We start from the raw sequence: 11,767 nt of genomic DNA, 5'->3' as shown, positions 1-11,767 counted from the left end.
AATCAATCATGCTGGAAAATAGTTTGTGTGACTTCATATATAATACCCGATACCCCACATTTTATGCTCCAGAGAAAATGATGCAGATGAGCACTGGGACAGAATTGTTACATATTTGTAACAATATGTTTTGCAAAAGCAAAATAGACAAACAGAAGCTGGAAATAACCCAACTATCATATAAGAATGGAATGTATGGATTCCTTGTGGTGTAGACATTCCAGTGAATCCTTGAATCATGCTTCAAAAATTAGGTGAATCTCAAAATCATGATGTTGAGGGGAGGGCAGAAATCACGTCAAAGAAGGATACATAGAATACGATTCTGTTTTTATGAAATGCAAAGTTTGTGAGATGATTTCTCAGAAAACCACAGTGGCAGAATCAATGAATAAATATGAAACTTGGCTCTTTGAAAAAAAAATCAAAATATAACCATAAATTTGATTAAGTCATTTAAGGAAACAAGAAACAAAGTAAAAGAAGCACAACTACATATATAATTAAAAACATGTTGATTTTCATTGTTGCTATAATAAATTAACCACAAAATGGTTTAAATTAACACAGATTTATTATCTCACAATTCTGTAGGTCAGAAGTACAGGTGGGCTCAGCTGGCCAGCTGGTTCATCTGCTCCAAGTCTCACAAGTGTCAGCCAACCTGCTCTCCTCTGGAAGCTTTGGGGAAGAATCAGCTTCCAAGCTAATTTAAGTGTTGGCAGAAATCAGTCCTTGTGGTTGTTGGGCTGAGGTCACTGTTTTCTTGTTGGCAGGAAGTCAGAAACTTCTTTCATACCTTATAGCTTCTTATATTCCTAGCCATCCTTCTCTCTCCATCTTCAAACCAGCAACAATGTGCCAGATCATTCTCAAGGTCCCAATCTCTCATTTTCACTTCTGCTACATTCCTTCTATCACATCTGTATGACTCCAGCTGGGTAAAATTCTTTGCTTTTATGGGCTCATATGCCGTGTGACCAGACCTATCAGGAGGATCTAGGAAAATCTCTCCCTCTCAAGGTCTATAACCTTAATCACATTTACACAATCCCTTTGCAATGTAACATGTTCTCATGAATTCTGAATCTTGGGGGATGGGTTTTTCTTGTGTGTCTGTGGGAGTAGAACATTATTTTGCCTACCACAGCTAAAGTTAGAAAAGATACCCACCAATATAAAAAGTAGGAAATAAATATATAAAGTACAACTCAATGCTAATCAGTGAAAGACTGCTGAAACAAATGATTTCCTAAAAACACATAATGTAAGTCTTAGATGAAAAGAGGCAAGGGAAAAAAAAATCAATCTATGGAAAGAAATTAAGAGCATCAAATTTTCTACAAAAGTGCAAATCCAAATCGTTTCAGTTTATTTTATTTTTTTCAAACCTTTCAGAAGTAATAATTTCAGAGTTATCTACATTGATCCCAGAAAACTAAGGAAAGGGCATATCTATGTTGTTTATAGGTATCCAGCTCCTTTTCTGACCAGTATGTTCTCCTCTGTATTTTATTTTATTTCTTTTTTTTTAATCTAAAAAGTTTTTTTTTTTGTGTGTGTGTGTGTGTGTGTAAAAAAAACATTTGCAATGCAGATACTTGTTTTTTGAAAGGGTCTAGAAGCAGCACTTTTGTTAGCAGAATTCTGGTAAGCTCTGTTGGCTAAAGGCACTAATGCAAGATTAGGAAGGAAAGGGTATATTGAAACCATCCTCTGTTTTTGATGATGACGACAGACAGGCCCCATGCTGACATGAGATGGCTCATGATAGCATTGATGTGAGGTGCAGAGATGGTGAGGACCACAACACCCACACACAAGGTCTTCCTTGAGGGGTACCCATGCTTGTTGCCTGTCCTGATCTTAGGCAGTGACTAACTTCTCTCTCCTGCTCTTCCAGCCCTTCCAAATATTTTGAAACCCAATTTTCTGTTTCAAATCCCTCTCTGCTTGATATACTCAGAGTGATTTTTGTTCTTCTTATAAAGCCCCAAGGAGACAGAAGGTAAGCTTTCAAGTTAGTTTTATAAAGCTCACTAAAATTGATCACCTAATCTGTAAAAGAAAGCATAAAGAGAAAACTACAAACCAGTCTTATTAATGAATGTCAATGCAAAACTTCTAAGTAAAATGTAATATAAAATATTAAAATAAAAACAGAATTTAATGAATAATTTTAAGAGTAATAAATCATGAGTAACTGGAGCTCATCCCAAAATCATTTATCATATTAATATATCAAAGGAAGACAGGGAATGAAATAACAGGTGTAAATTTTCCAAAGGAGAGATAAATTTATTTTTTATGGTAATGTAGTTTACATAGCACCAAAGAACTAGCTGAAAAGCTATTAGAAACAATATGAATATTTAATAAAGTGACTGGCTGCAAAATTAATTTATAAAATAATTAGCTTTTATTTTAAAAGCAATAACTGGTATGAAAGAAAATATCTCAGTCAAAAGCAAGGAGAAAAATAAAACTGAATATAAACTTTCAAAAATGTGTGTGACCTACATGAAGCCAACTTTAGAGCAGCGGTGAGGGATACAAAAATAGCTAAAGACATGAAAATACGTATCTTACTTTTTCATTAGATGCCTCAACATTTCGAAGACATTAATTGTTTGTAAATTAATCTACAAAGACCATACTTTCCCATGAAACTGCCAGTGTGCTTCATTGTATTTTTCATGTTTAGAATCTAAAATATAAGCTTGAGAGGACGCTAAGAGAAAAAGAAAAGCAATGCAGTGGACTAGCTGCATCCAAATATAAAATGTACCATGCATGTTAGAGTAAATAAAACGGTATGGCAAAGAGGCAGGAATTGATCTGCTGCTGATGAATAGAGCAGGAATTCCAAAACAGACTCAAGCACCTGTGAGATTTCAAATCTTTGAAAATATTCACTTCTTTATAAATAGTAGTAGGAGAATTAACTGTTTACATGAAATTAATAAAGTCAGATCTCTTCCTCTCTCATAATTACAAATTATTAAAAAGTATAATGTCAAAATGAAAATCATAGATATTAGAAGTGTATATGCATGAACTAATTTTTATTCTTTGAATGGAAAAAAGTTTTTCAAAGAATAAACATAAGTCTCAGAAACCATAAAGAAAAAGAAATAATAAAATCATATATGTTAAATTTTCTATTAGGCAATATCGATAGATGGATGGATGGTTAGATAGATAAAGTCAAAATGCAAATATTACACTGAGCAAAAAATATTTGTAAAACATATGTTAAGCAAAAAACTGAATCCTTAAATATAATAAAGAAAAGCATATTGAGAGGCTGGGGTTGTGGCTCAGTGGTAGTGCGCTTGCCTAGCATGTGTGAGCCACTGGGTTCTATCCAAAGCAACACACAAAAAATAAACAAATAAAATAAAGGTATTGTGTCCATTTATAACTATAAATATTTTTTAAAAAAGCATACTGAAATCAATGCAATAAAAATTAACAAACAATCCAGTGGGAAAATGGGCAAAAGACAGACAAGTAGTCAAAGGAAAGAAATACAAATGTCTAATAACCTTAGAATATTTCTAACCTTCTTTAAAATTAGCAAAATGCAATTTAAAATAATGAAATCCTCACCAATCACATTGGGAAAAATTAAACCAGTCTAAAGTCTTGTTGGCAAAGTAGAATATAGAAGGTGTTGTACTTTGTGGGACTACAAAACAGTATAACCTTTTTGGAGGTAAACAGGAAATTTCTACACAAATTTGAATTCACATATCCCGCAAAGAATTCTGTAGCTGGTATTTTCCCTGAAGGCTTTATGCATTTAACAAATATTTATAGAAGACTTAGTATGTCACTCACTGTGTTAAACACTATGGGTACAGCAGTGGGTGACTAAGACAAAGCCTCTGTGCCCTCAAGGTACCAATAATCTAAGATGTACTGTTGCTCATAATTATCAAAAAAACAAGCAACAGAAAACGTGAGTAGTGGAAGAATATTTGCATGTTTCTAATACATATGACATCATATTATGAAATTATTGAAGAGAATAAGATAAATATAAATATGCTATTGTGGGAAACAAACTATGTGGAAACAGAAAAGTAAGTCACAGAAACTATGCATATAGTTTTTAGACTTTTCAAGGTATACACAAACACACACTCGTGGGCTTCCGATACAATAAAATATCTGGAAGAATGAACACCTCATTTGAGAGGTCACCTTTGGGATGTGGCATTGGAAAGCGAAGGATGAATGATGGGTCCTCATTCATCCAGAATTATGGACTTTCAGATGGTTTAATTATTTTCCTATAGCCAGGTACTAATTTTTAATAACTGAAAAAATTATCTCAGATTCTTGAGGAAAAAGATCTCTCCAAAGGTTTTGTGGGTTAATGTCCATGGTAAGATCTGCTGGTGAACTCCAAGTTCCCATCTCCCAGTGTGGGGAATGGATTCCTGCCTAATTAAGCAGCCCAGCCAGCAGGGAAGGTACAAGCAACACTATCTGGAACACCTGGATTCACATGGAGAGTTGTACTCCTTAATTGTGTGGCAGCCCATCTCAGCTAGAGTTGATTTTTTTCTTGATGTTCAACACTTTTTAGCATTTTCTTGCTCAGACTTCCCTCGCATTTATGGAGTCCTTATTCTAGAAGTCATTGCTGCTGCTGTTTGGTGTTTGAAGGTGTCAGGGGGGAGAGCAATTGTTTATTTTGCAATCCAGAAATAATCATAAGGTGGTTATTTTAATAATCTCCCCTTTTTATTCAGTGCCTGGGCCAAATAGGAACAATCTGTGGCCTTGACTTTTCATTTTGTAAATAAACATTTTCTGGCATCTGCAATGGTCCCCAAGCAGCAGTGCTGTGAGCACTTAGAATAAAACTTCTTTTTTTACCCAGAAGACGTTTGTGATTCTGTAAAGATTTTGTCATGGCATTTATGTAGTCTGATATTCTACAATGCAGTCATACCTACAAATATGATGGATTATGTTTTAGGCACAATGATTGTTTTCAGTGGGGGAAAAGCCTCCCCAGATGAGTTGATACTGGGCTCCATGCTGGGTCTTATGCATTAATCATGAAGTATCATGCTTATGCAAATGTGCAGAAGCCCAATTAGGCAGAGAGCACAGAGCCCTGGGAATAATGTTATGGGCTATTGGGCCTTTGAAATACACTCCTTGGCCAAATTTTCAAAAGCAAAGCAGATTTGAGATGCCTTTTTACTCTTGAAAACAGGTGTACAATTGTCTTCTTAGTGCTTATTTCATGCCTCCAACCTTAAAATAAAGCTTTCTCCCAGTTGGCATGATTTTCCCTCGTTGCTCAACAGGAGCAGTGGAAATTCTGAATCACTGACAAGAAAATAAAATGTTCATTCAAAATCTAGACGTGCTGAGAATATTGAGGATACATCAATATTTGGGGTTTTTTGCCACACGTTTTGAATGTTTCATATATTCAGTTTTCCTCTGGCAGACTCTGCCATCTCTTATATTTTGTGTGATTAATCAAAATATTCTGGTTTCTATTTTGAAAATCCTCTGAACACAATGCAAATATTGTGAAGAGAAAACACAAAATTCTGGAAGACAAGCTCTCCCTTTTCTATATTACTTCCCCTTTTCAAACTTTATTTTGATAACTGGAAACTGCTGATGTCTTACCCACCCCCCAAGTCTTATTTTCATAAGACATTTGTTGAAACTGCTTGAATATTTGGAGAGGATGTCAAGGTGGGTAGAATGAAGGAGGATAAAGTTTAAGTTACTATCACCATGTAAATGACTCTGTCCAAGAGAGGCATTTCAACATGATAATGTCTACACTGCAGTCACATTAAAAACATTCACGGTAAAGGAAGAAAGACTTAAAGATTTTTTTGTTTGTTTGCTGTTTGCATTCAGTTACAATGTAATCCAGATCTTTGTCTAGTTAACACAAGCACCAAACACATATCTGGAATTTTTTTTTTTTTTTTTTTTTTTTGTGTGTGTGTGTGTGTATGTGAGTTTTGCTGGGGATTGAATTCAGGGCTTTGTGCATACAAGGCAAGCACTCTACCAACTGAGCTATATCCCCAGCCCTGAATATTTTTTATTTGACTGAAAACCAGCTTAGGTTCTTAAATACTCTATGTCCACCTTCAAAAATTCTATGAAACAGCTGATTGATGATAAGTTGTTTATGATATAACCCTTGCTTCTCTACAGCATTCACTGATGGCCAGTAGGAAGAGGAGGGAAGAATAGAAGGCAGAGGAAGAAAGAATGAGAGGTACATTTTTCCAGTGTGTGGCAATTGAGACTGCAGTCTAAAAACTCAGGAGGAAAGAATGCTTCATGACTTTCAAAAATGGTGTTCATCTGCTGCCATTTTATGCTTTAGAATGCCCTGGCCATGCCAATCAGATCTGGCTGAAAACTTGCCCAAAACGCCAAGTCTTCAAATACACCTCTTCACATTAGGCTATTTAACAAGATTGGCTTCTCTCCTCCCAAACCATGGCATGCCCTCAGTAAGCTGGTACTGTGCAACTTTTTGACAATAAAAAACATTGTTTCTTTCCCTTTTGTCTGTCTCTCTTATACATAGAAAATTACATATATATATTTTAATTTAAAGTAGCTCTTACTCCTCACTCTATGGAAGACCATAGGGAGGAAAAAATTCTCTGTGTGATCATTTTGTCAGAGGAGAAAATCATTTCTAAATATTACAAAAAAAAAAAAAACTATAATTGGACCAGCAAATGGAGTTGATAGGACATACACTTTATTTCTTATAGCTTGTAAGTAGCTATGAAAAGAAATTCTACCCACTTAGTCAAAACAGGACTGATCACAGTATTGGGGTCCTCTCCAGCAGTATTGTCCTCTCTGCAACCAGAAGCCCACAAAGAAAGTGATCATAGGAGAAGAAAAAGAAACTTCTTCCAGGAAAACATCTGATTCCCATTGAAAGTTTATTTAGATGTTTTCTGTTTCCATAGCAAAAAATTGAAGCAGCAACTAAAGAGGGAAAATTACCATATCAAGTTGAAATTTGTTGCAAGGAAATTTAGTAAAACTTGATACCCTCGAGTTTCCTTCTCCATAAGCAAAGTTATAAAAGGCCTTTGTGTCAATGTTTTGCTTGTTTGTTTCCTTGCTTCTGCTTCTCATTTCTGATTTTCGTGTTTACTATGCAAAACAAGTATCTCCTCCTGATAGGATGGGGACCGAGGAACGGAGTGATGCTGGGAGCTGAGAGATGAGAAACCCATCTGTAAGAGGATGAATGATGGTGTGGTGAGATGGGCGTCTTCCAACAGGATAGCTATTTCTGGGAAAGGTGCTGATTATTCCCCACAGAAATGCAGAGAATGAAGAAAGAGCAGACTTACATTTATTAGTGTCCTTGCTATGGAGTGCAGATGATGTGAGTGTGTCCCCCAGGGGTTCACGTGCTGCAATTTGATCTTCATTGTGAGGTATTAAGAGGGTGGACTCTTGATACGTTTATCATGTTCAGAGGTGGGCCTTGGGGAGTTGATTAGGATTAGATCAACTCACCAGGGTGGAGCCCCCATGATTAAATACTAGTGGCTTTAGAAAAACAGGGAGGGAAAACAAGTAAGCTTTGTGTCTCCTGTCACGTGATGCCCTGGGACAACAAGTTCATCCCCAGATGCAGGCCCTTTGAACTTCAAAACTAAAGAGACAAAATAGACCTCTTCTTCTTAAAACTTGACTGTCTGTGGTATAGTTTCATAAATATGATAAAACGAGTAATCCAATAATCTACCATCCCACATCACCAGCATATCCTTGTACCAAATAAGACTTGTAACTATTTGTAACTGATTCCAAGAAAAAAATCCCAGCATGATTACTTTCTGTTAAATGCCAACATTTGTTCCATCCCTAACAGTCTTGCCCTTTTGCAGTTAGGTACAGTAAGACATCTGATATTGACTATCATACTGTTCCTCACTCTATTCTGTGTGTACTGCCTAGTTACAAAAAATGACGTGATTATCACAGCAGTTCCCAGAGTGTGGTCTGGGGATCCTTAGGGGAACCTCAAGACCCTTTCAGGAGCTTCTTGAAGTCAACAGTATTTTTTTTTTTGGTAATGTTACCTGTCATTTCCACTCCTATTCTCTCAGGAATGTGCAACTGAATCTTACAAAAGCAATACAAAGTGGTATGTCACAACACACTGAGTGCAGAAGCACATAGGAGATTGCAGTTTCATTTTTGTTACCAGACATTAATGAAATTTGCAAAAATGCAGAACAATGTCTTATCTTCCCATTGTTTTTTATTTAAAAAATATCAGCCAATTCATTAAAATATATGATTATATTAAAAATGATGGGTTTCTTTTTATTTTAAACACTTAGTAAATAAATATTCTTATAATCTCTGATTTTTAATTTCTAATATGGGCAATATTGATAGTTGATACTAACGTGGGAAAAAACTCTTTCGAATCTTCCAAAATTTTTAAGAATGTGAGGGAATGCTGAGGCCAAATCATCTGAGAATCTGTGGTCTGCAGAGTAGAGCACAGCAGAGCTGATGTATGAAGGTATGCCTTTCTCTTCCATTCTCCAAAATGCTCCCCCGAGGGTTTGCAGATCAAATAAAGGTGGGCCTTGCTATATGACAACATAATATATGAAGATTAGAATTCACAAGAAAGATAATTAAGTGATGAAATTCAAATTATAAAAAGGTTTTGATGAGATTCTTTTAAGTATACCACACTTTAAGAATATTTAAAGTATGACTAGTTTTCAAAACCCTAAGTACATTTTCAGCTTCTAAGGACACATGCAGTGCAGCCTGGCGAACACCTTGGCCTTAATCCTAGATGGATTTAATGTAATACTCTTTAGATAGGAGAACAATAATAGTAATTTAATTGGGCTTTAAAGACAATGAAGGTGAGAAGTCTATATTTGGCAATTTTTAAAATTTAAAACCCAGAATAAGAAATAAGTCGCATTAAAATGTGACTGGCTCTAGAAGAAAGAGATTAATATCATTTTTCAGAACCAATTGATTTTAATGTGAGTTTTTAAAGGTAAAAATAAGAGAAAATAATCATGCTAGGAGAAACTAGGTTATTCCATTAGATTTGCAGCACCGTGTTGCAATTTGAGGTATTATTAAAGGAAATGAGAGTAAGGAATGTCAATTAAAATTGGTTTGGGAGAAAGCAAAGACTGAGAAACAGAAACACAGAGTTAAGGATAAGAAACTTCAGAAAGAGCAATTCACATGGAACTATCAAATGGTTTGGGGGTCTAGCAAGGAAAGAAAACTTGAACTACACTGGAGCAAAAAATACTAGTTGTCCTAGGAGAGAAACGTATAAGAGATAATGAACAAGTAGACAAGTGGTGTCTAGTTAGTAACAAGAGCAGTGCTAGTGTGCATGTCTGTTGGAAGAGCTTTGCCCTGCAACAAATGACACTGACCACAGGAGCTGGTGGTAGTGATGGACCCTGAAGGTGGTCTGTCCTGAAGAGGAAGTCCAGGGACCCAGGGCATTTGGTCTTTGATTTAAGTCTCTTCTCTGCAGTGGGAGGAACTTACTAATATTTACCTTTTTTCTCGGGGGGAAGCTCCTGTCCTCAAAGTGACCACAGTCAATCCCAAAGGCTCCTGTTTTTGATGGTTATTTAAGGTGCCCTGTATCAGCAAGGACTATTCATTCTAGCATTTTATTTTCAGCCATTTGGATCAATGGACATTTGACTGATCCTTAAGATCCCTATGGGAGGATGGTTTTTACTTTTCCACAGTGATGATACTTGCTGAACTATTTTTTTTCCCCAAATTTCTTGAAATGTCATCATCTTTAGCTAGAAAGGACAAGGAGCTTCTTTCTTCATATGAGAGCTTTTTAAATACTTTAATAGTCACTGGACACAAAAGGTTAGAATGAAAAATTTCGGCCCTCTTCATCGTAGGTGTGCCATAGGCTGTACTTACATTTTCCATTTAATGTATTCCATTCAATATATGTCTCATTTGTCTATGGCTTGTAGCTACTCTAAAATCCAAGTTACCAAATGATACTGCAGTAGATTTTTTAAAGTCCAGTTTTCCTGCCCACATGTTATATAGTTCCAATAAATAATGAGAAATGATCTTTTAAGATGTAGTATCTAATCTACCTATGCTTTTTAGATAATCCTAGGATCTTAGCCATTTAAAACACATAAAAACACATGCACACACATAAAACACACATTGTACTGAATGTTGCTTAAGAAATGTATGAGAAAAACAGGTATGAATTTAGGCTGGGATATAGCTCAGATGGTAGAATGCTTGCCTCTCATGCACTAGGCCCTGGATTCAATCCCCAGCACCACCACCAAAAAAAAAAATTAGAATTTAAACTGAGAAATTTGATTTGTTAACAATTTAAGGAATTTCTAAGGCTGCAAACTGCAAAAATCTACAATGCTTAAAGAGAAATAAAATTATATACATATGTGTATGTATATTATAGTGTATATATATATATATATATATATATATATATATATATATATATATACTACACAGAAAAAAATTCCACACCCAGAAGATAGGCCCCTTCTTATTAAACTTACAAAATTATTGAAAAGAAATTTTCAGGCATCCTTTTATATTTCAGAGTAACAGGAATCTTGCTTATTATTTTTTCCTCTTTTTAAAATTTGTTCTTTTTAGTTTCATATGATAGTAGAATGTATTTTGACATATCATACACACATGGAGTATAACTCCCCATTCTTGTTGTTGTACATGCTGTGGAATTACACTGGTCATGTATTCATAGATGAGCACAAGAAAGTTATGTTTGATTCATTTTACTGTCTTTCCCGTTCCCATTCCACCACCATTTCTCCACTCCTTCCTGTTCAATCCTGTGAACCTCCACTCCTCACTACCCCCTGCCTATTGTGAGTTTGCATATGCATATCTGAGAGAACATTCAGCCTTTGTTTTTTTGGGATTGGCTTATTTCACTTAGCATGATAGCCTCCAGTTCCATCCATTTACCAGAAAATGCCGTAATTTCATTCTTCTTTATGGCTGAGTAATAATTCATTGTGTATGTGTACAAACTTCATTTATCCATTCATCTATTGAAGGGCACCTAGGTTGCTTCCATAGCTTAACTATTGTGAATTGAGCTGCTATGAACATTGATGTGGCTGGGTTATTTTAAGTCCTTTGAGTATAAAACTAGTAGTGGGATTACTGGGTCAAATTGTGGCTCCATTCCAAGTTTTCTAAGGAATCTCCATACTGCTTTTCAGAGTGGTTACACCAATTTGCAGTCCCACCAGCAATGTATGAGTATATCTTTTCCCCATATTTTTGCTAACATTTATTGTTATCTGTATTCTTGATAATTGTCATTCTGATTGGTGTGATATGAAATCTCAGTATAGTTTTAATTTGCATTTCTTTAGTTGCTAGTGATGTTAAATATTTTGTCACATATTTTTGATCATTTGTGTTTATTCTTCTGTGGAGTGTCTGTTCACTTTCTTTGCCCATTATATCCTGGAGATTAATGCTGTATCTGAGGTGCAGGTGGCAAAGATTTTCTATTATTCTGTAGACTCTCTCTTCATGTTCTTGATTGTTTCATTTGTTGTGAAGAAGCTTTTTAGTTTGATACAATTCCATTTATTGATTCTTGATTTTACTTCTCACACTTTTGGAGTCTTGTTGAGAAATTCAGTTCCTAAGCTGACATGATGGAGATTTGAGC

General features: G+C 35.4%; 1 long non-coding RNA gene across 1 annotated transcript; it reads left to right on the top strand.

The window, feature by feature from the left end:
* The first annotated feature begins 1,303 nt into the window (after positions 1-1,303).
* LOC124107372 (uncharacterized) lies at positions 1,304-6,565 on the top strand. Its single transcript, XR_006856372.2, has 2 exons — positions 1,304-2,008; positions 6,211-6,565. It is a non-coding gene; the product is annotated as an uncharacterized LOC124107372 (long non-coding RNA).
* Positions 6,566-11,767: the final 5,202 nt, after the last annotated feature.

Source organism: Marmota monax, unplaced genomic scaffold (genome assembly GCF_021218885.2).
Source record: "Marmota monax isolate L192 unplaced genomic scaffold, Marmota_monax_Labrador192_F-V1.1 WCK01_AAM20220418_F8-fsc00079, whole genome shotgun sequence".
NCBI lineage: Eukaryota > Metazoa > Chordata > Mammalia > Rodentia > Sciuridae > Marmota > Marmota monax.
This window is presented reverse-complemented; position numbering and strand designations above follow the sequence as displayed.